The sequence below is a fragment of the Dromaius novaehollandiae genome, chromosome 6 (assembly GCF_036370855.1).
Source record: "Dromaius novaehollandiae isolate bDroNov1 chromosome 6, bDroNov1.hap1, whole genome shotgun sequence".
Taxonomy (NCBI): domain Eukaryota; kingdom Metazoa; phylum Chordata; class Aves; order Casuariiformes; family Dromaiidae; genus Dromaius; species Dromaius novaehollandiae.
In genome coordinates, this window is record NC_088103.1 from 44,008,123 (window position 1) to 44,030,340 (window position 22,218).

Here is a 22,218-nt window from a genome sequence, read left to right on the forward strand (position 1 = left end):
TGGCACAGTGGACAAGTCAGCAGCCTCACCCCAGGTCATGGGGACCCTCTGCTAACTTTTGGGCAGAGAAACTGGTAGAAGCTACCATTTTTGGCAACCCTTTCCCTAGGGAGGCAGAGGGAAAATTCTTGGGGAAGCTGGAGGCATCATCAAGCAGGTAAGCGAATCTTGAGCTGAAAGGCAGACTGTCCAATTGGAGGTAGCAAATGAGTAAAGCTCCAGAAGCTTGGTCTTACTAATATTAAAAATTATTAATATTATGCCAATATTCTTGGCTTAAGAAATAAGAGCATGCTGATGGAGTTTGATGATGACACAACATTGGGAAGCACTGTCATACATAAGATGCGAATATCCATTCTGGAAAAAAAAAATAGATTGAATTTAAAAGTGTGACAAATAGAGTTGTACTGCTCAGGATTAACATTGACAACTTCTGCCAAGCTTATCAGCTTGTAATGACAGAATATAAAAAAGACCTGGAAGTTAACTGTAATTCTGAAGATTTCTAGCTATTGAGAGAGATTCTGGCATACCTTTCCAGAAGGTGTAGTGAGAGCAAATTCCTAACTAACCTAAGTGTGGAACTAGATATATATGCAGAGGATTACAGGAGATGGTTTCCTGTGAGAGCTGACGACTGAGTTCAGTATCCTTTCCATCCAAATAGGCAAATACGGATAGAAACCACTGCACACCCTCCCTCAGGGAGATCTCTGGTAGAGGCAGGGGCTTTGAGTTGCAGCTGCTCATATCTGCTCCACAAATCAGTGGGTGCTTTTCCTAATTAAACTGTTTTATGATCACTATCTCTATTACCATTTTCTATATTTTTAGGATTGCCACTTTAGTCAAGCTGAACATCACAGCTTTACATATAAATTTCTTTGCAAAATGTTTATACAGAACTGTTCAAAGTGAGCCTTGTTCCAGATTGCAGCATCTTCTTTCCTGACAGCAGAGATCTTCGTCACCCTCTGTGAATGACTGAACACACTTCTCTCTACAAATAAGTTACTTGGCAAAATGCTACCCTTTGTGTACGTGTAACACTCTCACGTTAAACCCATTAGATACTTCAGAGGGAAAAGACAAAGTACTTATGGTCACTAGCTTCCGAAGTTTCTGTAATATGGTTAGATGAAAGCAAAAGCCATCCATAAGAAGGTGATGTGATAGGTACCATGCAAACTGAAGGAGGAACAGTGAGAGTTATGCTGGGGTAGGAGTACAATCAGGATCATGCTTTTGAACACATACATTTCTAAGCAAGTTGTTACATGAAGGCTTTATTTCTCTGCTAAGCAGTAAGATGTTTCCAGCAAAACCTGGGTTAGAAATAAAGATATTTTCAATGCTTTTATTACTATTATAGTTCATCCAAGATGATGTGTCTGGTTTGAAAGTCGCAAAAAACATATTCTTGTTAAAAATGCTGCCAAAAGGCTAAATGAAAACAGCCCACTGCTGAATCCTCTGTTTGCAGCATTACTAGTGGTTTTTTTCAAGGGTGTTTATATAGACCGAGTTTCATTTAACAAGGCAAAAGCCGGAGCTCTCACATACTCCATTATTTCTCTGCAGGTCCTTCTCACCAGGGTTAAGTCTTTACACTACTTCCAAGCAAAGCAGCCAAGAAAAAGAAGAAACAAATGCTACTACTACTGAGCACAGAGGCCTCCTTTGCAAGAAATGTGATTTACGGAATGAAGTTCCTGGCATGTCTGCCGCGGGCTGTCACAAAGTGTGTCTAAAATCCAAGGCTGAAATATGATCCCCATTCCTTCCAAAATGCATTGTGGCTTCTAGCAAGTTCTTCTGAAAGCACAAGCAATCCTTTTCGCAAGAGCTGTGCTCTTTCTGCCTGTTGCCTCCTAAAGCATGCATTAGCCGATCTTTTTCCTATCTGAGGGCTCTTCGGGAGTGGGGTCCCTCATAATTTCCTACAAAGTTGCTTTTAGTGAGAACTGGTTTATTGAAAGTTCTGGAAACTGGAAGCTTTTTCATATAGTTCAGAGAACTGATATGCTTGGAGGGACACAGCAATCTAAGATGCGGCTCTGTGTCCTACGTCTTTAGCTCTTGGCTGTTCACACTTGTACATTAGACACCCAGTTACCAGGAGCAGACCAAGACCGGGGTCTTTTTCAGTAAGTTGCCAAAACAGCAAGCAGATGATAGCAACCTGAAGCAGATGATAGCAACCTGAGGGCTTTCTGACATTTGCTGGCCCTGGACTATTGACGTAGGACGTTTTCAGCCTCTTTTTGTCATTATTTAGCCATTCCTTCTCTCTTACATGATGCAAATGCCTTCTCAGCAGTAAGTGTTTCCTCAACTGTATTTCATACCCAGAGCATCTTTTACCTTTAACAAAAATTCCTTCTAATTCTGCTGTTGTCTTTAAAGCCTGGATGATTTCAGAGGTTCCCAGTGAAAAGTCAGCATTTATACATTAACATGATCTACTTTGCATTGCAGTAAGAGAGACCCCATTGTTATAAGACCCCTGTTGAACCAGCCTCTCCCCAGGCTCAGGATCACATGATGGCTGAAGATCTTGGATCATGTGTTGCCTGATCCCCTGGGAGGCACCTCCGAGGATCTCCAGGTGGGGAAGTGGTGGAGAGGAGAGGTTACTGGCTCCTTATGGACTTCATTGGAGAGTGTTGCAAACACACATACAACCTCTCTCCTACAACTTAGTATAAAATCCAGTATATCGTTTATAGAAGGAGGAAATGTTGCTGAAGCATAGTATGAATATTGTCTGCAGGATATAGAGAGAGTAGTAGCTAATGAACTGACAAACTTTTCAACAAAACAAAAAGACAGATGAAACTGAGTCAAACAAAGTCAGTTTGACCATTGACTTTGTGTCCACTTCAGCAGGTTTTGGAGTTGACCTCACTAGAGCCACAAAGTTTTGAAATTCATGCATTTCTTCATTCTCATCTTTCAGTTTTACAGTGGACTTTTTTCCCACAAACATCTCTGAGGCCATATGGGACAGGGTCCAGCTCCCATTAAGGTCATTGGGAGTGGTGCCACTGGCTTCCCTGTGGGTCTCAGCCTTCTCCCATTGTATTACATTTCCAACTGCAATTGGAGACAGCTTATTTCAATTTTTTCCTCTCATAGTGCCCACAATGGGCAAAGTATTTTCCGAACAGAAAAGAAGGTCTCACTGAACATCCCTAAATTCTCTAGAGATACTGGAAAAATCCTTATAATTAAATACATTTGACATGCAAGATCACAACTGTTCTCTAATAATGCTTTTTTTAAAAGGCATCTCTCCCATATAGCTTTGCTTTACTGTAAAATAGCAAGGATTAAATCCCAATTCTGCTGAAGTTTATGCGAATTTTTCAATTAGCTGCCCTGGGGCCACATTGTCTTCCTTTGTCTTCATCTTTAATATTACTGGACCATTACTAAAAATGTCCTGGCAGGAACCAATGACAGTGTAAGGGTCAGTTTGTCACTGCTCATCAGGGCACTTGTTTGACAGATTATCTTAATCAAACTGCATCAAAAATTTGTAAAAGGAATGGAAATGTATGCAAAACAGAAACAGAAGTTTTCTACAGAATTCATTGCACTTGAGGAGTGCTGAACATAGACTAAAAGCTGACAATAGAAATAGCAGGGCAGTAGCTCTCTGTGCATATACAGAGACTAAAAACATCACATCACCATAAAAATATTAGGAAGTCCACAGTAAGGATTTAAGAAATGTGACAGTGCTGAAAATTATTTAAAAGTAGGAACACTAAACACAATTCTGTTTATAGAAGCCTTAATCCTCAAATTAATGGCCTTTTGGGATGACCTGATTTATCTTAGGAAAAAAAATAATAAAGTTTCCCCCAGACAGCAAACCAATAAATACTAAAATGTTAGTTGCTCTGACTAATGTATAGTATTGAGAAAAACTCCTACTAGCAGGTATTAGCCTTGAAGCTTTATATAAAGACTTTGAGACAGACACTTTATAAACACCACAGACATCCCAAAATGTGGATTTTTGTGATGGGAACAAGAATTTCATTAAAAAACATCTTTATACATGAAGTGCTCAGTCTCTTTTCCATAACGAACTGATTAGGGGGCATATATTTGGGACTTTCCTAATTAGCTAGAAGAATTCAAGTGATAGCTGCCAGCCACCAGAAAAACAACTGACAGTGACTAAGAGCCCCAGTTTGCTGGGTGTGCTACAGTGATCTGTGACATCTTGTTTTCATTCTTTAAATGAAACCAATCCAGTTACACTTCATACTCACAATACAGATTTTAATGCAAAAGTCACTTTATAGATGTTCTCAGCTACCTAGCTTCTTCCATATTTTGGGGAAAAGGTATCGATTGTTGTTATTGTGCATACTCTGCAGTACAACAGGTAAATTGCATCATCTAGCAGGGCATTTTTGCCATAATTATATTCCACCTCAGCTGTAGTTTTTATTGATTATCGTTATTGTTCAGCATACTGGAACTTAGCATCCAGCAGTCTAGCAGGGCTCTACCTCCAGACGAGAGGCTGCTCTTACATGGAAGATCCAGCATCAGACGAGTGAGACTGTGTTCTTGAAGATACATTTATGTTGAAGAGCCAGGCCAAAATAGCTCAGTTACGGTCTGGGGAGGGAAGCGAAAGACTCAAAGTGGGTAAGACCTTGTGGCAGAGAGGGAATAGAGAATCTGTAACCGGTACGTTCTCCAAAGGTGTATGCTGGGAGAACATGTTTCTGCTGTGTCAGGCTAGTTGACATGCTATTGCAGATTCAAAGTGGAAACATTTCACTTTCCTTCATTTAGAAATGGATCTCATATATACATAAGCATCTTGCTTTTGGTCAGCTATTGTCTCCTCTGCATTAATCTTGTTAACATCTGCTAATGGTTGTTCTGCTGCTCAATCAACCTTGATGTGGCTTATTTACTTGAAGACTGAAACCCTAAAACTGGGCTGTGGTTGCTGATATATCGCATGCTGACTTCCAGGCCAGCCTCTCCAAGTCACGAACTCTGTGATAGCGTCAGGCTTGTACACACACTCGGGCTGTATTTACCAAGGTACTGTAAGCTGCACGCATTCTTTGTTTACCAGAAAAATATCCACGTTTTGGTGGCATGAACCCAAAGTAGAAACTCTAAAACCACTTCCTGCTACTGCTGGAAAGAGGCAGAGCCAGAATGTCTCCTGACACATCAATCCTGGCCAAACTTGTAGCGGTTGTGTATGACTTATAGCAACCCTCAGGCCTTTCTGACACAGCTTGTCAGTGGGAGCCCCGCTAAAGCGCTAGCAGAGCCAGGAGTAAAGGTATGAGGTACAGGCCACTTTTATGCAGAGATTTCTGGCCTTAATCTGCTGCCATTCATACAGACCCTTAGCCTGGTTAACTAACTACTGTGGCAAAAAAAGGGTTTGGACAAAGATACATAGAAAATTCTGTGAACTAAAAGAGATGTGTGAGCAATGCCTTGGCTTGTACAGCAATATCTGAAGGGATGAATATCTGATTATGATATTGAACCATAGCATCTTCCAGCCTAGCCACAACTAAAAAGCCATACTGAGCTTTTGTGAGAGAGTTTAGGCTTTACTAATGGCTGAGCAGAGGATTTGAAGGGTATATTGGACTTCCTCCCTCTCTATCCTCCTTTTGTCTCCTATATGTAATGGTGGGTAGGAAGGAGGAAACAAAGAGCATGCCCATGGTGCAAACGCCCCAAGCAGGGGCTCCGTGGGTGGATCTGCTGTTTTTCAGAGCTGAAGGAAGAGGTACCTCCTTGATTGCTTTCCTGTGAAATGAGTCAGAGAGTGTTTACATTTCTAGGATGTCTGATATTAGTCTGCCCCCATATTAGGCAGACCCCATTAGCCATCTGGTAGCTTCTTAGTGATCTCAGTGAAATGCCACTTCCTAGTGGAGCTGGACTTAGAACCCGGAAATATACCGTCCTCAATGTGAAGACCTTACAGCTTAAAAGATAAGGCTATTCAGAAATCTTTTAAGTAGCACCACACTTCAAGCTGGCTCACCGAGAAGCAGAACATTGGTCAAGTGAGACCGTTTGTCTCTTTCTTTCACGTATTTAATTGTGGATAACACCACTGTGAACACAGAGAGTGGTTTCATCTGTAACCATCAATGCCATTATCCATGATTTAAGCATCAAGTCTGTAAAGAAAGGCAAAGCTGAGCGTTTATTATACATTGTTATTGAACACATGTAAGCCCCACTGAAGCCAATAAAACTTAAACATAAGCTTACATTATTTGTTGAACAGGGATCAGCCCAGGGATGTCTTAAAGTACTTCCTTCCAGGGTTCAAGGAACTTAGCTAAAACTAGTGTTCCTCATAGGCATCTCTCTTCCATTCATTAATTTTGCATTCATTAGGAAAGTTCTTCACTTTTTGTTCTTCAAAATTTTGTTACAATAATGGTTCTCAGAAACAACTGGAGACAAGTTTCTTCTCCTATTTGATGGCACATAATCCTTAGCATGGGCAATATAAACAGAGTCTGTTGTGTAAGCAAATGTGGATTTTGCTAGTATTTTATCATATCTAAGAAAACTTAAACTTTCTTTTTCAACATCAAAAAGCAGAAAAGTGGACCATACGTGGCCAAAGGTTGTTATATGATTTGTAAGTTTATTAAAAGTTAGTATTGTTGTTCATGAACATACTTAATGGATTTTACTAGTTTCTCATAACAGAGCCAGGGCTAGCATTGCTTTAGACATTTTACTGCAGAAGAAACGTCAAGCATGCACTCATCCCCCTGACTGCCGTTCAAGTCAAACAAATGAGACTAGACATCTAATAACAAGCTCTGTTCACTCTAGAATGGCAACTATAGAAATATGCCTAATTTTATATATTTTTTATATGCACAATCCAAAAAGACATTGCAAAACCAACAGTTCCTCTTCTTTTATTGACCAATTTCAAGCTACTTATTTTACAAAGCAAAAACCACATAGGACTTTTACTAAATGTGTCTTCATATTGTGTTTTTCCTCTCATAAATTATGCTTTATACAACTAGGCTTTTCTTATTACTGGAGGCTGGGACATATATGGAAACCAACATTACCAAAGCTTGAAAGTAAATTAGAACTAGTTCTTTGGGGTTAATTTATGAAGGCAATATAACATGCTCTATATACAGCTCACCACCAAAATTAAGAACAAATACAATTTATATCATTTGTTTCTTATATAAAAATTTGTATTTAAACTTTGACTTTTTCAGCTTTATTTGAAAGATGGTCTGAAGACATAAGAACACTGTGAGGTCTGTTGCTGCTCTGTCTTCTGGGTGATTTGCCATTTCCCCTTTTAGAAGCCAGGGCTCTTTTTCTATTGGCATCTGTCAGCTTTACACATTTCCACAGTGAGGACACAAAGATGAGTATATACTCTAGATGAGTATCTTTGTTGTATTAGAAATCAACTTAGGGTAGTCCTGGCATGACTGGAGAAACTGGACCCTCAAAATGAGCAATCCAGTGCCTTGAATAACCATATACATAGTCTTTTTCTAAGTTCTAAACATTTATCCTAGCAAATGTTATTCATTCTCTGGATTCCAGCTGCAAACATCATCTGAGTAGATGGGCTAAAGGCCTTTGTAAAGACTCCTGGGTATCCAAAGCACTAGAACTACTTTCCTCCAAAACAGTTTCTTATCATAGTAACTCACCACAAAAGGTCACAGTAACAGTTTTCAGTCTCTCTCAGCATAGGGAATAAATGTGCAAACAAAGCCATTAGCAGTTTCCAAAATAAACTCCTCCATGCAGTCACCAGGACTGCAGCATGCCACATATGCACTGCTCAGAAATGCTTGCTTACATGTCAGCTGAGCAGCTGCTAAGAGCTGTGAGCCAAAAGAGCACTTTCCATTTGACCACAGAAATACCACCTTAATTAATTATTCTGATACTGTAAACCTGAAAGCATTAAAGATAAGCACAGGGAGCTCAAGAGAAGGGTTTTCACCTGTCAGTCCACTTCTTTATTGCTCTATCCAATTTATATTCACTTTAAACAGGTGTTACTTAAGAAAAGCTCTCCTGGAGGAAAGGTATTATTTCTGAAAGGAGGTACAGATGAATTACCAGAGAATCATGTGTGCCATAAAAATTTCAGCAGAGATGCAGCAGCCAGAAAAATCAAGATCAGCAGCAATAAAGACAAACATTCCAATTTAAGATTTGGTAAAAATGTTTGAGCCAGCTCTAATACAGATTTTTCCTGATTTTTATTTAGTTATCAAGCTGGCAAAGATTATTCATCCCCCCGTACCTCTCTGATACTCCAAGGCAGGCCACTCTCTCTCTCTCCCCTCTGGCCACCTTGTCAAGCTCCTATTCACTCACCTTCCCTGGGGGTGTCTGGTTTTAGTATCTTCTCTCCCATTAGCACAGTGAGTTTGTTTTCCTGCTCCTAAGGTTTTCCTAATGCTAGTGAAAATGGGAGCAGAAATCTACCGCTTGTCTCAGGCTCCGTTATTTCAGTGGGACACAACTGTGAGAACCAAATCAGATCCTCCAAACACAAGCCCTGTCTAACATGTGGCTTTTGTCTACCCTAGAAATCTCCTAAAGATTTTGTACCTGCACCATCAAACCAAAGATGGTGCTAGCAGTACCAGCAACAAATTGATAAATCCATTTATCAGCCCAGTCTGAAACAGGCACTTGAACAGACTGAGGAGAAATTAAATAATTCAGAGTGACAGGTGTCAATGGGGCAAATAAATTTACTGGAGCTGCAGCTTGTACTGGCTGGAAAAGTTAACTGACTAATCAGACTTAACGCTCAGCTAATTAGCTTTAAGAAGTAATTTCCACACACTATCACTTTTGTTTACTCACAAAAGGGAAGTAGATGTCTGGCAATTGCCATGGTCATCAGTCCGGGACTATCAGCTAATCCTATTTTATTAGCATCATTAGACAAATACATGGACCATCTAAAGAGCTGCTGTCTGCTTTTCCTCACTTTCCCTACTCCCCAGCCTCCACATCCCCCACACACCAGATACTGCTTTTCAGTCCACATGTCCTTATAACTTTCTCCAAGTATTCTTTCTCTGCTTTATCCATCTTTGTCCCATTGGTTTCCCATTATATATACACCAGTACAGGTATACAGGTTGTATGTACAGTTAGCCTGAACAGTTGTCATCTTGTGATACACCATGACCCTGCAAGCACACCACCTCCCATATGGCTCTACAGGAAGAACTTCCCCACAGCCAGAGCTAGGTCTGTATTAAATAGATTCCCTCTCTTGAGGCTGAATGCATCCAGTTCCTTCCCCAAAATTGTTCCTCTGACTCCTCTTGAGTCAAGCCTTTTACCCCCTAGAGAATTTCCAACATATCTCGTATTTTCATGTAGGATTAGAAAATCCTGGTCCTCTCAATTTGGAGTTTCCTCTAAATCTGCCATAACCCCAATACAGAGCTCAAACTTTTCTTTTGGAATAGGATAACCACCATGTGCCTCCTTGTCCCTGAAGCTCATTTCTGGCAGACTTCCCCAGCTTGCTTAGCTCAGTTCTGTCCCAAGGACAACTCCCCAAGCCTCAGTTGCCTTTGAGACCCTTCCCTACTGACACTGAGCTCCCCTTGCAAAACAGGCACCCTGGCAACCACTGCCAATAGCCACCCTGCTTCTATTGACCCTTCCTGAATATTTGCTCTTAAAAGGACCCCACTGAAAGTTTTCTGTGCTTTCAGAGAAGACACAGTAAAAGAGTTTAAACTGGCTAAGATTGGATACTACCAAAAAAAAAAAAAAAACCAAACCCTTTAAAAGATTTAAAATACAGAAGACTAATATAACCAAGAAGAGAATGTGTAAAGAATCTGCAAGCTCTGGTAAGGGGAGGCATGGAGATTTGTAACACCTGGGAGGTGAAAATGTGCAAAGATCCATGTCAGGAAGCAAAACTGGAGAAAGTAATCCACGAACATTCAAAGTTTCACTTGTTTCAGGGAGAGGTGAGGGAAATAATGGAAAACCATTGTTAGACCCTTGCATGAAACAGTTTTCTGATTTTATTTCTTTAATTTTAACTGGTCCTTGGATTTATTTTTCCAAAAAGGCACGTGTCTTTTCATTAAAAAAGGTGGAAAAGCACAGCTTTAAAAGATATTGGTCAGTGTTCAAGTTATTTTACCTGCATGGCAAGGAGCAGACAGGCTTTCTTCCAGCCTACAGAAAGAAACAAAGAAAGAACTCACACCTGCGTCTCATGCCAAAGTAAGTAAACAAATGCACTGTGAGTTATGGGACATTCATTCTCTCAGCTACGTTTGGTTGTTTGCTTGCATAGCTCCTTTTCTTTGTGGCAATGGGCCATTTTAAAATCTTTTATCTGCTGCTATTTACATTTAGATTTCTATTTTACAAAGTTAGTCGCAGAGAGTACAAACCAACATCTTCAAGCCCAGATGCCTAATGTTAGGCTTCTGAATGTATATGCATGCTCTTAAGCTGAACTATGCAATTTCTTATTGTAGAAAACTTTGGCGGGGGGGGGGGGGGGAGGGTTTGCTCGGATTTTCAGTCACTCTTCATTAAAAATGACCTAGGCCAGACACCCACTTTTTGACCTGTTTAAAGTCTGCCCAAAATGCTCCTGAGTCACCAGGGAATTTCTGAGTGTACTGATCACACCTCAGTTAGCACTGACTTTGCTATGCTAGGAACCCTGTGGTCGTGCTGCTTCCTGATAACCACCAATATCCCAGATGAAAAGAGATGAGGAATGACCCAGGGAACAGAAAAGGGAATGGAGCAGAAAATACCAGAAAACTGCCTTACCAACATCATATGCTAACTTAGACTACTAAAAGCACTTTCTTTCTGCATTCTTTATCCACCATCAAATGACAGAAGCAATAATGTTATCATGTGCCAGCCTGCACAAGCCAAGCCTTGCTAATCTTCCCTCATTCATCCTTTTGCACTGTGCCACAGTATGTCACCCCAATGAGCTGAATTACTGCTTTGTTATGTCAGGTACAGTTACTAGCCCTGGTACAAACCCCTTCCTCCTTCTTAGAGGCCCCATTGTGCCTGGTTGTTTACTGTGGGCCCATTCGCCCTTAGCAGCATGGGGACATCTGGTGACTAGCAGCACTAAGCCTCACTGAAATGCCTGGCATTCTCAGTCCAGCACTGACACAAACAGCTCATCAGTTTCTCTTTGTATACTAGCATCTCAGATGAGATGGAGGAGGTTGCTGAAGCAGTGGCTTATCTTTCCTCTCCTTTCCTTCGCAGTATTGTAATCCTAGATAGGAAAGAATGCACAGTCTTAGTGCAAGTTCAGCCGACTGCAGCCTGCACCATCCAAGTCACAGCGCGTGTGGTGATGTTAAGGCACTCTATAAGCAACAAACAGCCACACATCAGCTGTGCGTTCTGTTTGCAATATGTATTCTCATGCCATGTTGTGTAATTCAGTGACCCCAGCCAAAGCCCTAGATCAAAACACCTAACAGGTGGCAAGTTTTCAAGGCAAAATAGACTCTTGGGGAGAGTTTTGAGAAACTCACGATTAGCCTTACTCTTTTTTGAAGCACAGCAGCAAGTTCCATGACAGGGGACTAGGCCAAGACCAAGTGCTTTGGAAAAGCCTAACCATTTTCCCTCCTTGACAGAAAGACTTAGTGCTGAGTTTCTTGTCCTGTATGAGACAGCAGGAGACTAAGGAGCAAGGAAGACTCAGAGTTCATGGAGATATCAAGGAATGGAGGAAAGAAAGAGTAAATGAATAAAGCTACTGTACCGTTATTTTTAGTTGCATGAAAAAGCCTTGCAGAAACAAAGACACAGTCATATCCCTGAAGAGCATGCAAAGAAAATTCATTGTGGCAAAGAAGCAGAAAAATAATACTGGGCAGAAAAAGAGGAAAATGAGAGATCAAAAAGTCACAGAACTTGGGTCATTTCATCAGTAAAGCAAACCCTTACCTTAAATTAAATGCATTTAAACAGTTTGTAGCAGTTTGTAATTACATTTTGTGACTTCTTATGGGTGGCATAACTGTAAAGAACATAACAGTCATTCTGAGTCAGATCCGCAAGCCCACTGTCCTGCTTCCCGTAGGGACCAGCAGCAGATGCCAGCAGGGACTGGTTGCCCTCAGAGCTCCTACGAACCAGTGGCTGAAGGACTTTCTTGACTGCTTGTTTCCTCTGAATCATTGCATTTAATAACGAGTGGGGAATACAGCCTCCATTCAGTTGCTTAGTTCCTTTTTTAAATCCTTTCTATTTCTGTCCTCCACAGTATCCTGTGGCAATGAGTCCCACAGTTCAATAATTTGTGGGACAAAAATATTTTTTCTTTTACTCGCCTTACCTGCTGCTTGATCTTTCCACTATCTATTCCTGGTTTATTTTGTTGTAGGAAACAGTCAATAATTGTCCCCTAGCCATGTCTGTCTTACAGACTCGATTAGTGAGAGAGCTGTTCAGCAAACAGGCTTGAAGAGAGCATATTTCCTCAAAGAGCAGGCAGCAAAGAAGAAGGCAAAAAAGAGACATTAAGGCTAACGTAACGGAAAGAGCAAGGCTGTGGGAATTGAAAAGGTGTGAGGCATGGCTTGGGGATCAGTGATTGATGTGTGGTCTTAAAGCAAAGACCACAATGTGATGAGTTCCATTTTCTTAAAAAACACTGCAGTCATTATGTGGTGGCCAGAAGGCTGTGCAGCACTAAATATTGCTGATGTTTAAGAGCTTCCTTTTAAGAGCTCAGATCTTAAAATATCATGTGTGGGCACTAGCAAGCAGTTATTTGTGGTAAGTGGTTACCAACGGACAGAGAAACCAGCTGCCATAAACATTGCAACTTTATTTTCTTCTTTTGTACTGATATTTCCAAAATGTGCCAAATAAAACACATTCTTCTGAGCAGACCCACTATTATTTTATAGCCTCACCATGCTGGGTTAGAAATTGCAGTGTCATGAAAACATCCTTTAAATAAATAATAAAACCTGATATTCCTAAGACAGGGTCTTTCATCTTGAAGGAGCCTGGACAGCCTCACAAACTCTATATACCCCCACCACTTCCTCCACTCTCTCATACACCACTGCCACTGGGATAGGTAACAGCATTCAGCAATACTGCTCAACAGTTAAGGCCAGCACATATGAAATAAATACTGCATGGCATTTAACCAGCAATGGAAATGCAAGTAGAAAAAAAATCCAATTATCCTTACTGGGATGTGGGCCAAGAGACTGGAACGAACATCCATCCCTCTGTGGAAACTTCAGTGGATTGCTAGTGATTAGGGTCCTATTGCTACATCTTCTCAGAGAGATGGCTACCTCCAGCACTTAACTGCTCCTAGCAAATTGCTAAGCATTGGTTTTAACATTATAAATGCCCAAATCCGGGGGGGGCTGTGGGTGATCTTCCACCCAGCTACTGCCAACATGCTGTTTGGCCTTATCTGAGCCCAAGTGCTTCATATAGTTTGAACATGACAAAGAGCGCAAAATAATTAATCTGTAGGAACTAGGTTACAAAGGTATAAATTCCATTTATTTCCATCCTGTCTGTCCATCTGCAAAAAAAAGAGCTTTTCCTGAAAACACATTGGTAGCCAAAGAAAATAAACAATATGCCTACTAAATTATTGTTTGCACACCATTGTGGGTGTGTTTTGCACAGACAAGTAAAATTACGCATTCCTACCCCATAGATTTTACAATCTAAGTTGCAACAAAGCAAGGTAAGGAATGCAAATGAAAGGTGCAAAGAAGAATATGAACGTCAAGACTTAAAAATAGTATGTGCTTATGACAAATATACCTGTGCTGCAAGTTCCATAATGAAAGGCAGGATGGAGATGACAATCAAATGCTTACTAAAAAGAATTAATGGTAAGACATTTACTGAACTTTCCAAGGGAGAAAAAAGGCTATGCCCATCACACAATTTCAAATGATTCAGGAAACAGGTAAAGCAATTTCAAAATGCACCAGTGATAAAAATTCCAGATTTGTAGTGTGGACACAGCATTAACCATGACCCAGACTGAGAAACACAGAGGCCACAGCCTCAGACCAAAATGCAAATGTTATCCACTGATTTCACCGTAACTGATATCTCCTTGGGCTCGGCTGGTTTCTCTGGAGGAAGTCTGCAGAATCAGCCACCATCTACATTAGCACGTTTCGTATCGTGATCACAACCAGACAACATTCACTTCCAGCTGGAAATCAGTCAGATCGTTGAGATCAACCTCTCACAAGAAAGGTAAGCAGACAGTGAAAACCTAACGAGGCATCAGTTGTTTCTGTGTAGAGAATAATTTTTCTTAAAAAAATGCTAATGTACTCACGATAATCACCTACTTCAAGGTAAACCCAGTTAGTCCGCTTCATTCTATGAATGAAGTTGATTAAAAATAACACTACCCAGCAGTAAACACAAACTTCAGTTATTACTTCAGTCACAGAAAATATGCTTTCTCCCTTCATTCTTATTACATATGTTTAGGAAAGAAATATAAAAGTGTTACTTTTTTCATTTTACTTCCATTCCTTTTTTTTTCAGATAAATAAGCAGACCAAAATACCATTTTCCCATCATTATAAGAAAACAGAGGTTCCATATTTTTATTTAACTGACTTTTTGCACTAGTGACAAAAACAAGGCAGTGCCATAAAGCCCTCCATGCCCTTCTCCCAGTTCTGCTGCAGCTGGAATGTCAGGAAAAATGACAATTTTCTCTTGGGCTGTGTGGAACAGCATTCCTCTGAAAGCTACGCAGAGGTGGTGGCTTGCCTACCGGCACTGCCCCAAGCCATGAATGCTGCATGTGCTGCATTTTAAAACATTCTGAAGTTTGGGTTTGGAAAAGGAAAGATAATAAATAAATGTTAAAGAATTCCCTCTGAATTAAGTCTCATTTTAGGAAGTGTGTGGATCTGTTTTTTTTTAATCATAAAACAAGCAGTTCTGTTTGGAGTAGCACATCAGAGGGTTCCTCTTAAGAGAGCAGCCTGGAATAAAGCGAGAATGCTGCTGGGAGCACTTATAGATACAGAAGGAATGACCAGGAGATAAGGGATACAAGAATCTGCTTACTTAGGGTGTGTGCAGACCAGCTAATGCCTTTTGATTCTTTGTTCATAATGAGTGGTGGAAAAAAATAACGACATTTAGATATCTAATTATCTAATTGTTCATTCCGATTAGGCAGGCAATATGCATAGTGATGTCATCATTTGATCATAAGCTTAAATCTGTGGGTGCAAAATTAGAGGCTGCTTTCTAAGCCATTTTAAAATACACTGGCTTTCAAGTGGTGAAGCTAAGAGCTGCCACCCATTCCCCAGCTGCCTATGACTTATCTGGGCTGTAAGCTTGCCCAACACCTTTGGCAGGTAAAGAGGCCCTCAAGCCTGGTATTCAGGGCTAGGGAGAGTTACGGGTACTTTTACCTGGAGAGTGCATTTGGTAAAGGAATGATTTGAATTTTTTGGCCTGGTTCTCAGCTACATGATGGTAACACAAAGCAGTGCTACTGCATTCCACTTGCAATACTGAGGAGCAAGTATTACACTCAAGTGAGCAGTAAAGGCAAGCGATTAAACAGCAGGGCTGCACTCACATTCTTCCAGCAGAAGGATGAAGAATCATGCAGCAAATAATAGGATGGTTGCAACAGTCAGGCAGAAGTTGAAACATTTAAACCTCTCATTTTCTTTCTCATTTGGCAGACTCAAACAAAAGGTGCTTCCATCACATTAGATGACCTCTGCAGGATTTCTTGCAATTAGGAGCAGAAAGTAGCATGGTTTTGCATAAATTCTGGGAAAACTGGGCACATCTGAGAGCTGGCGCAAGAAAAACAGCTTCTGGGCAGAAAATTGCAAGTAGCTTCGCCCAGTGGTGTGCAGAGCTCAGTCTTTCCATTCAGGGAGCCAAGCCCGAACGCAATTTTCAAATGCTCTGTTACCATGCACAGAGCAACATGCTTGCTGTCCTAAGGGGGAAATAATTACCAGAGTTACTGGGATGACAATAGTCCCCTCCAACTCAGCAGCTCAGATACTGTCTCATCTGTAGGGATGGAGCTGGAGAAAGGTGGAGGAAGTTCTCTTTAATCAACTCCAAGACTACCTTTCAGGTTTAGAAATGTGGGTAAAGACCCACAGGGAAGTCTGTCCCACCCCCACACAATTTCCTCATGCCTCCCAGCAGCTCTGGTGCTCCATTCCCATTCTTCCCTGCTGGCGGTCTCACTAGAGGAATGCTGTCAGCTTGCCTGCCTTGTTCACCCACTGCTGGCACCAGGTAGGCAGCACCAGAAAGCAAAATAGATTGAAATATCTGAGATGCCCAAAGGAGAAACATGTCTCTCATCTTTCTCCCAATACCCAGCCATCCAGTCCCAACTGCCTTCTCCCACTGGCAGTCTACAGATGAAGACTACTGTTCCTCTACACAGCACTGCAGCAAATCCAGCTCTTCTTCATCCCTGTAACCTAGCTTCACTCCATGGGAGCCCCTCTTCTTCCGTGTTTAATGCCCCAGGGAGAATATGAGCAGAAGTCCCTGCACCTGTGTCAGAGGCTCCATCCTTTGGACTGTCTGTCCCATCTGATAGCATTCGCTTCTTTACTGAGGACTAGCAGCTGTGTGAGATGTGCTGAGAACCCCAAGGTAGCATGTGGCTCTCCCAGCTGAAGAGAGAAAACAAAAAATGGGTAACAAAGACCCACAATGGTCAACATAGGCATTATGCTTGGGGAGCAGAGAATAGTGGACTACGCATTGTGCTGCTTGCAGACATATTCACCTGACTACTTCATAAATGCTTTTCAACTAGTTGCCCTAATCGCTTGTGTGGTCACCTGTCACCCTCAAGGCTGGGAAACACTGAAGAACTCCTTTGCTAGTTTTGACACAGCTAGGACACACCAGAAGTGTCAGACTTTTGGAAACATAGAAACTGAGCTAAAAGATGCTCCTGCCCTTAGATCTCTGAATTCTATATGCTGCAATATACAGCTAACATGATTAATACTAGAATCAAAATCTGTAATCTGAAATAGTTTCACTCATACAAATTCAAAAGCATTGATAGCAATACAAAAGCTAAAGTATGGCATTTACAGCAAGAGCAGTACTTCTGGTGGTCATTTTTAGCTTAAATAGAGCAGCGTAATGCCATTAAAGTCAATGAAGTGACACCAGCTCATTCAGCTTTCTTTTATCTCCAAGTTATGCACACCACAAACATAGATTTTTCCTTTTTTTCCTCCGTGCTGTTAGCATCATCACTTTTGGCAAATGGAAAGGCTCTTTAGGAGCCTTTTAAAGCTTGACCCTAATGATTCTACCTATTTTTCAGTCCCCAATAACTTGAGACAGTCCCTGGAATGCCTCACCCTCAAAATATTTTGTTTTGATAAGGTTATTCTCTTATACCCAGACACCTCCAATTTACAAGGTATATATCTATCCTGAGGGAGTGAGGAGGCAGGCTGTGAATGGATCCAAAGGATGGAAGAAGGGGAGGGCGAGGAGAGAGGCTGTAGTGAGAGAACCATGTCTGGACAAGAGAGGAATCAGAAAGGGGAGCAATCCCTCTGAGTCATCGCTTCCATACGGCAAGGCTGGTTTATCCCTAAACTAGACTCCAGAGACAGTTCTGCCATCCAGTATAACCTCTCCTCCTTTTGTAGAACACACCCACACTGTCTGGCACATCTTTAGCTGGCTCTGCGCCCTTCTCACCCTGCTCACATCACCCTTGCTTGTAGGCACCAAGAAGAAGCACGTGTCATGGTACATGTTTGGGTAGCATTGTTCTGGGATAGTCACTAGTGCAGGCATGAGTGCTGGTTTAATGGGCCATTTCTTTAGTTACAGCTATGGCTTTGGTGGCATTTCTAATCCTAATTTTAAATACATTGGAATGGGATGTTTTCTCTCCCTGTTTTCTCCCCAATTGCTTGAGATGAACTGAAGAGCCAGACTTCAAAATTAATCCATTTCCAAATTTCCTTTGATGCCTTATGTTATCACCATTAGTATCTCACATTATTCCCATAGATACATTTCAGGGCAAACACACACAGATCTTGCCCTGAAGAAGTTATAGTACAGACTTGAGATGTGACAATGAACAAATACTAACAAAACAGGGACTGGAGTGGAATGAGGTAATGAGCTTGCAGTTGCTCCTGCTAGGCATGTGCATAACTCAATGGATTTCTGCTAAGAGATTAAAAAAAATTATTTATTTAATTATTAAATGCAGAAGAGTTTCTAGTAACCCTCAAGGGGTCTGGAATCACAGTTTAAATTCAGGTCTATTTCTAGTGTCTAAATTAAAAATGAAAAACAGATGGTGAGTTATTATATGAATGCAACAGAAGCTGACAATCTGTTCTGTCCCCGAGCATGCAGGAGAGCTGCAGGAAGTGAGTGTTACAATATGCAGTCTTCATTTATAACTGTATATTGCAGGTGTTTATCCAACATCTCTGCACATAAATGAAGCAGCCAGACATATATCCTTTAGCCAAGATCCTCAGTCAGAGGACTTGCTCTGAAGGTTATTTACAACGCAAGTGTAAGATTAAAGGATACAATTAACATACATCTCTTAGCTTCACCAAAGCGAAGTTAAAAACTCTATATTACAGAGAGAATCAGAACCTGCATTCAGAATGTCATTATATGTAGAAAATGCAGGTTGAAATCTTTAAGTAACCAGTATATTAACTCCTCTATTTTGCCATCGTTGTGTTATCAACAGAACCTAAAAAAGGGACAGTTTTAAATGAAAGAAATAGGCTGAACGAAGAAATAGGCTCAGTGAAATGGAGATTGTAAGGAAGTCAAAAGCATTTCATGTAGCAAGAAATAAATCAGGTTAACACGCAGGGAAAGGGATGTATTGGATTATGCCTTTGAGAGGAAATGGAGCCAGCTGTAAAGGACAAGGGAAGCCTAATCTGCAAGCTTTTTAATTGATATGCAGTATCTCCTTAAACAGCTCATTTTAAAAAAGGTAATGCCAATATAATTTGTGAAATCACCCAGCAAAATCAGTGTTGTACTCTTCTGTTAAAAATATCTTTTCCATATAACTGACTTTGGCAGTGTATAGGCCTTGGACTCCTTTCCAGCCCAATTAACTGTATACTTTTTTGTAATCTCCACATCCTGAGTTATTGTGTTGAGCATCTGACAAGTGCTTCAGATGCAACATACTCCCCTACTCAGTGCCATGTGGACTGCAGTCATCGAGAAAACCTTTGGAAGCTTCACCCGCTAGCCAGCAGCATTCTCCGGGCCAGACATAACCGCTCCAGGATGATGGCGCCCATTTTGGCTTATTCAGCAGAAACCCTTGTAAAAGGGGAAAGGAATGATGACAGCTAGGGACTTGGGAGACCAAAGTTCAAAATTTCCCCCTGTCCTTTTGAGACACTGGACAAGCTATTCAATTCAGCTTCTCAGGGCTTCTCTGTAGAACAGGAGCAATGCTGTGCTCCCTCTCAAATGGATTATGCAGCAGTAAGAACATTACTGACGGTTAGATGCTGCACAAAAGGGGACAACGATTACTACAGAGAAGTGGTTTAAGGTCTAGAGTCCAACGAAGAGAAATTTAAGTCCTTTAAAGTTTTGGAGGATTTTTCCTAAAGACTCTTGAGATTTTATATTTTCTAGAGTGTGCCTTCACCAGGGTAAACTCTGCTACAAGGGAACTTTAATTCTCTTGGCAGAATGACAGCTGCATGGTAACAAAAGCTGTACATCCCTATTCACTGTGGTGTGGAATGAAAAGACATGTCCTGAAACTTAGGAATCATGAGCTTCAACAGGCACTCCCTTCACTCCCAGCCTGTTGAATACCTGCCAAAAAAAAAAAAAAAAAAAAATCATTTCTGTAACAGCATGCATCTTTTGTTTGCTGTAATATTTTTCAGGGGGAACATTAAATCTGCCTTAACAAAAAATTAACATCTGGAGATTCTCAGTTTTAAAACAGCAGGTGATGTGTTTGGCAATGGACAAATCCATGACAAGGAATTTAATAAAAGATGGAGATGGCATAGCTCATGGGACTGATGCTTTAAACTTCAAACAGGGGTGTGAAATAATGCTTACCAAGAGTAAGTGGAGGAATATTGCTAAATATTGGTAAATATTAATAACCCCTGCATCACACCACCATCCTCCTATCTACATATATATTAAAATGGCCATGACTTTCTTGTTTGTGTTTCCTCTCTGGAAACATTCTGGCAAGTGGGATTATTAACAGAAAATTCATAAAAATAAAGAATTACATGGAAATATGGGAGGGCATTTTTAAAATGTGAATTCCTGATTTGCAGCTATTCGCGTTTGCCTAGTAAATTTGATTGCAAGAGCTATGTTTGTGACAGATGCTCGATATCTAAACAAATACATACACTATATCCACAGAGACCTGTGGTCCCTCTTCTCCTGCTCCCCCTTCACTTTGATATACTACCTGGCAAAACAGGGTAGCCTACAGGGGTAGGGAGCTTGAATTTGTAATATAGCTGTAATAAATGAATAGCCAGCGGGGCAAGAGATGCCACCTTCCACAGTATGCTAAACAAAGAAGCCACCTAAGATCAGTAGGTCCTGTGGGCTTGCTCCACAGAAAGAAACAGAAAGAATTTGGGCTGCACTTCAGCAGTGACGGGAGTGGCAGCAGCTCCCCTCGCATGGTGCTGAGGCCGTGTGCCGGCCGTTCCTGGCTCTGCGCTACGTGGCGGGAAGGTAGAAGATCTCAGCACTTTGGGCAGTGTTTCCCATCTCCTCCCGGAAAAGGCAGTGGGCCAGAATTTGTTGTGCACTGCTCTGAAGTATCTAACATATCAGTGGTGATACATAAACCCAGCACTTGGGTACACTTTGTATTGCTATTCATCGATTAATCTTTGCAGACTCTATCAAAATAGAAAGACATATGCAGCATGTGCTACCTATTATTATATTTAATAAAGGCTTAAGTTGCTTGAGCAGTCCAAGCAATGTTGGTATTTTTTTCCTCAATGCCCTCTTGCAGTTCCTACAAAACTTACTACCTATTTCATTACTCTGTGGTTAACCTGCCCTGTAAATGGAAATTTAATTTCCAAATATTTATTTTATAATTTCTCTGGATGTTACCTTGACTTTTTCAGATGTAGATTGTCTGGGACAGCCTAAGAAGAAAATAGGTCAGGTTCTTCCATCCAGAATAAGAGCAATTCTTCTTTAATTCAATAGTACTTTCACTAGCTACTCATTTTACAACTTGTTACTGTTTTCAAATGTTAGAAAAATTGATACAGAGTTTATATACTTAGGATCCTTGAAAGCACCAGGGAGCTTAGCACATGCAATTGCTTAAGACCTGCGGGCCAAATTCATGCTGGCAGCAACTACTAACAGTCAGGAGATTTACTTGATAGATCCATTTGGCTCCAGGTGCCTACAGGCACTGCCATGTGCTGAAACGTGTCAAAACACACCAGAACTCACCAGTTTCCCCATGTATTCTTCCAACAAAAAAATGATCCACTGTGCGCTTCACAAAGAAGCTACTAGTTTTCAGAGGACATTACTGCAGACTCACTCAATTGCTGCATGAAGGACAGGTAAAATGAACAAAGTCATCTGTAGTCAAGATTGTCACCTGACTTGCCAAAGGAAAAGATGAAAACTATCTTCCTCTCACTCCCCTTTACCTGGTTTAAGTGAGGAACCAATTAAACTGGGCAACAAATGTGTTCCTAAGCTTTAAAGACCATAGGGCAAGAAAAGAAACATGCTCTGTCATCTGAAAAATCAAATCAAGTGAAATGCTAAAACCATGACATTTGTTTACTACAGGAAGCATTTATATTTCCAGACTTGAGGGCAGTTTCTCCACAACCCTGATTAAAATTCCTCATCGAAACATTACACAGATTTAAATTCATTTCATTTGCTGAACAGTTATGCATTTTGTGTGGAGTGGAAAGTATCCAGCATGTTAAAAGTTAGTGTTTAGCAGAGGCATGTGGTAAAATTTCTCTTTTTTTCCTGTCTTAGAGCTGTATGCCAATGTAGACTTTTACCAAGAAAAGCAAAGGTGAGTGCAGATGAATTAAAGCTGGAAAAGCT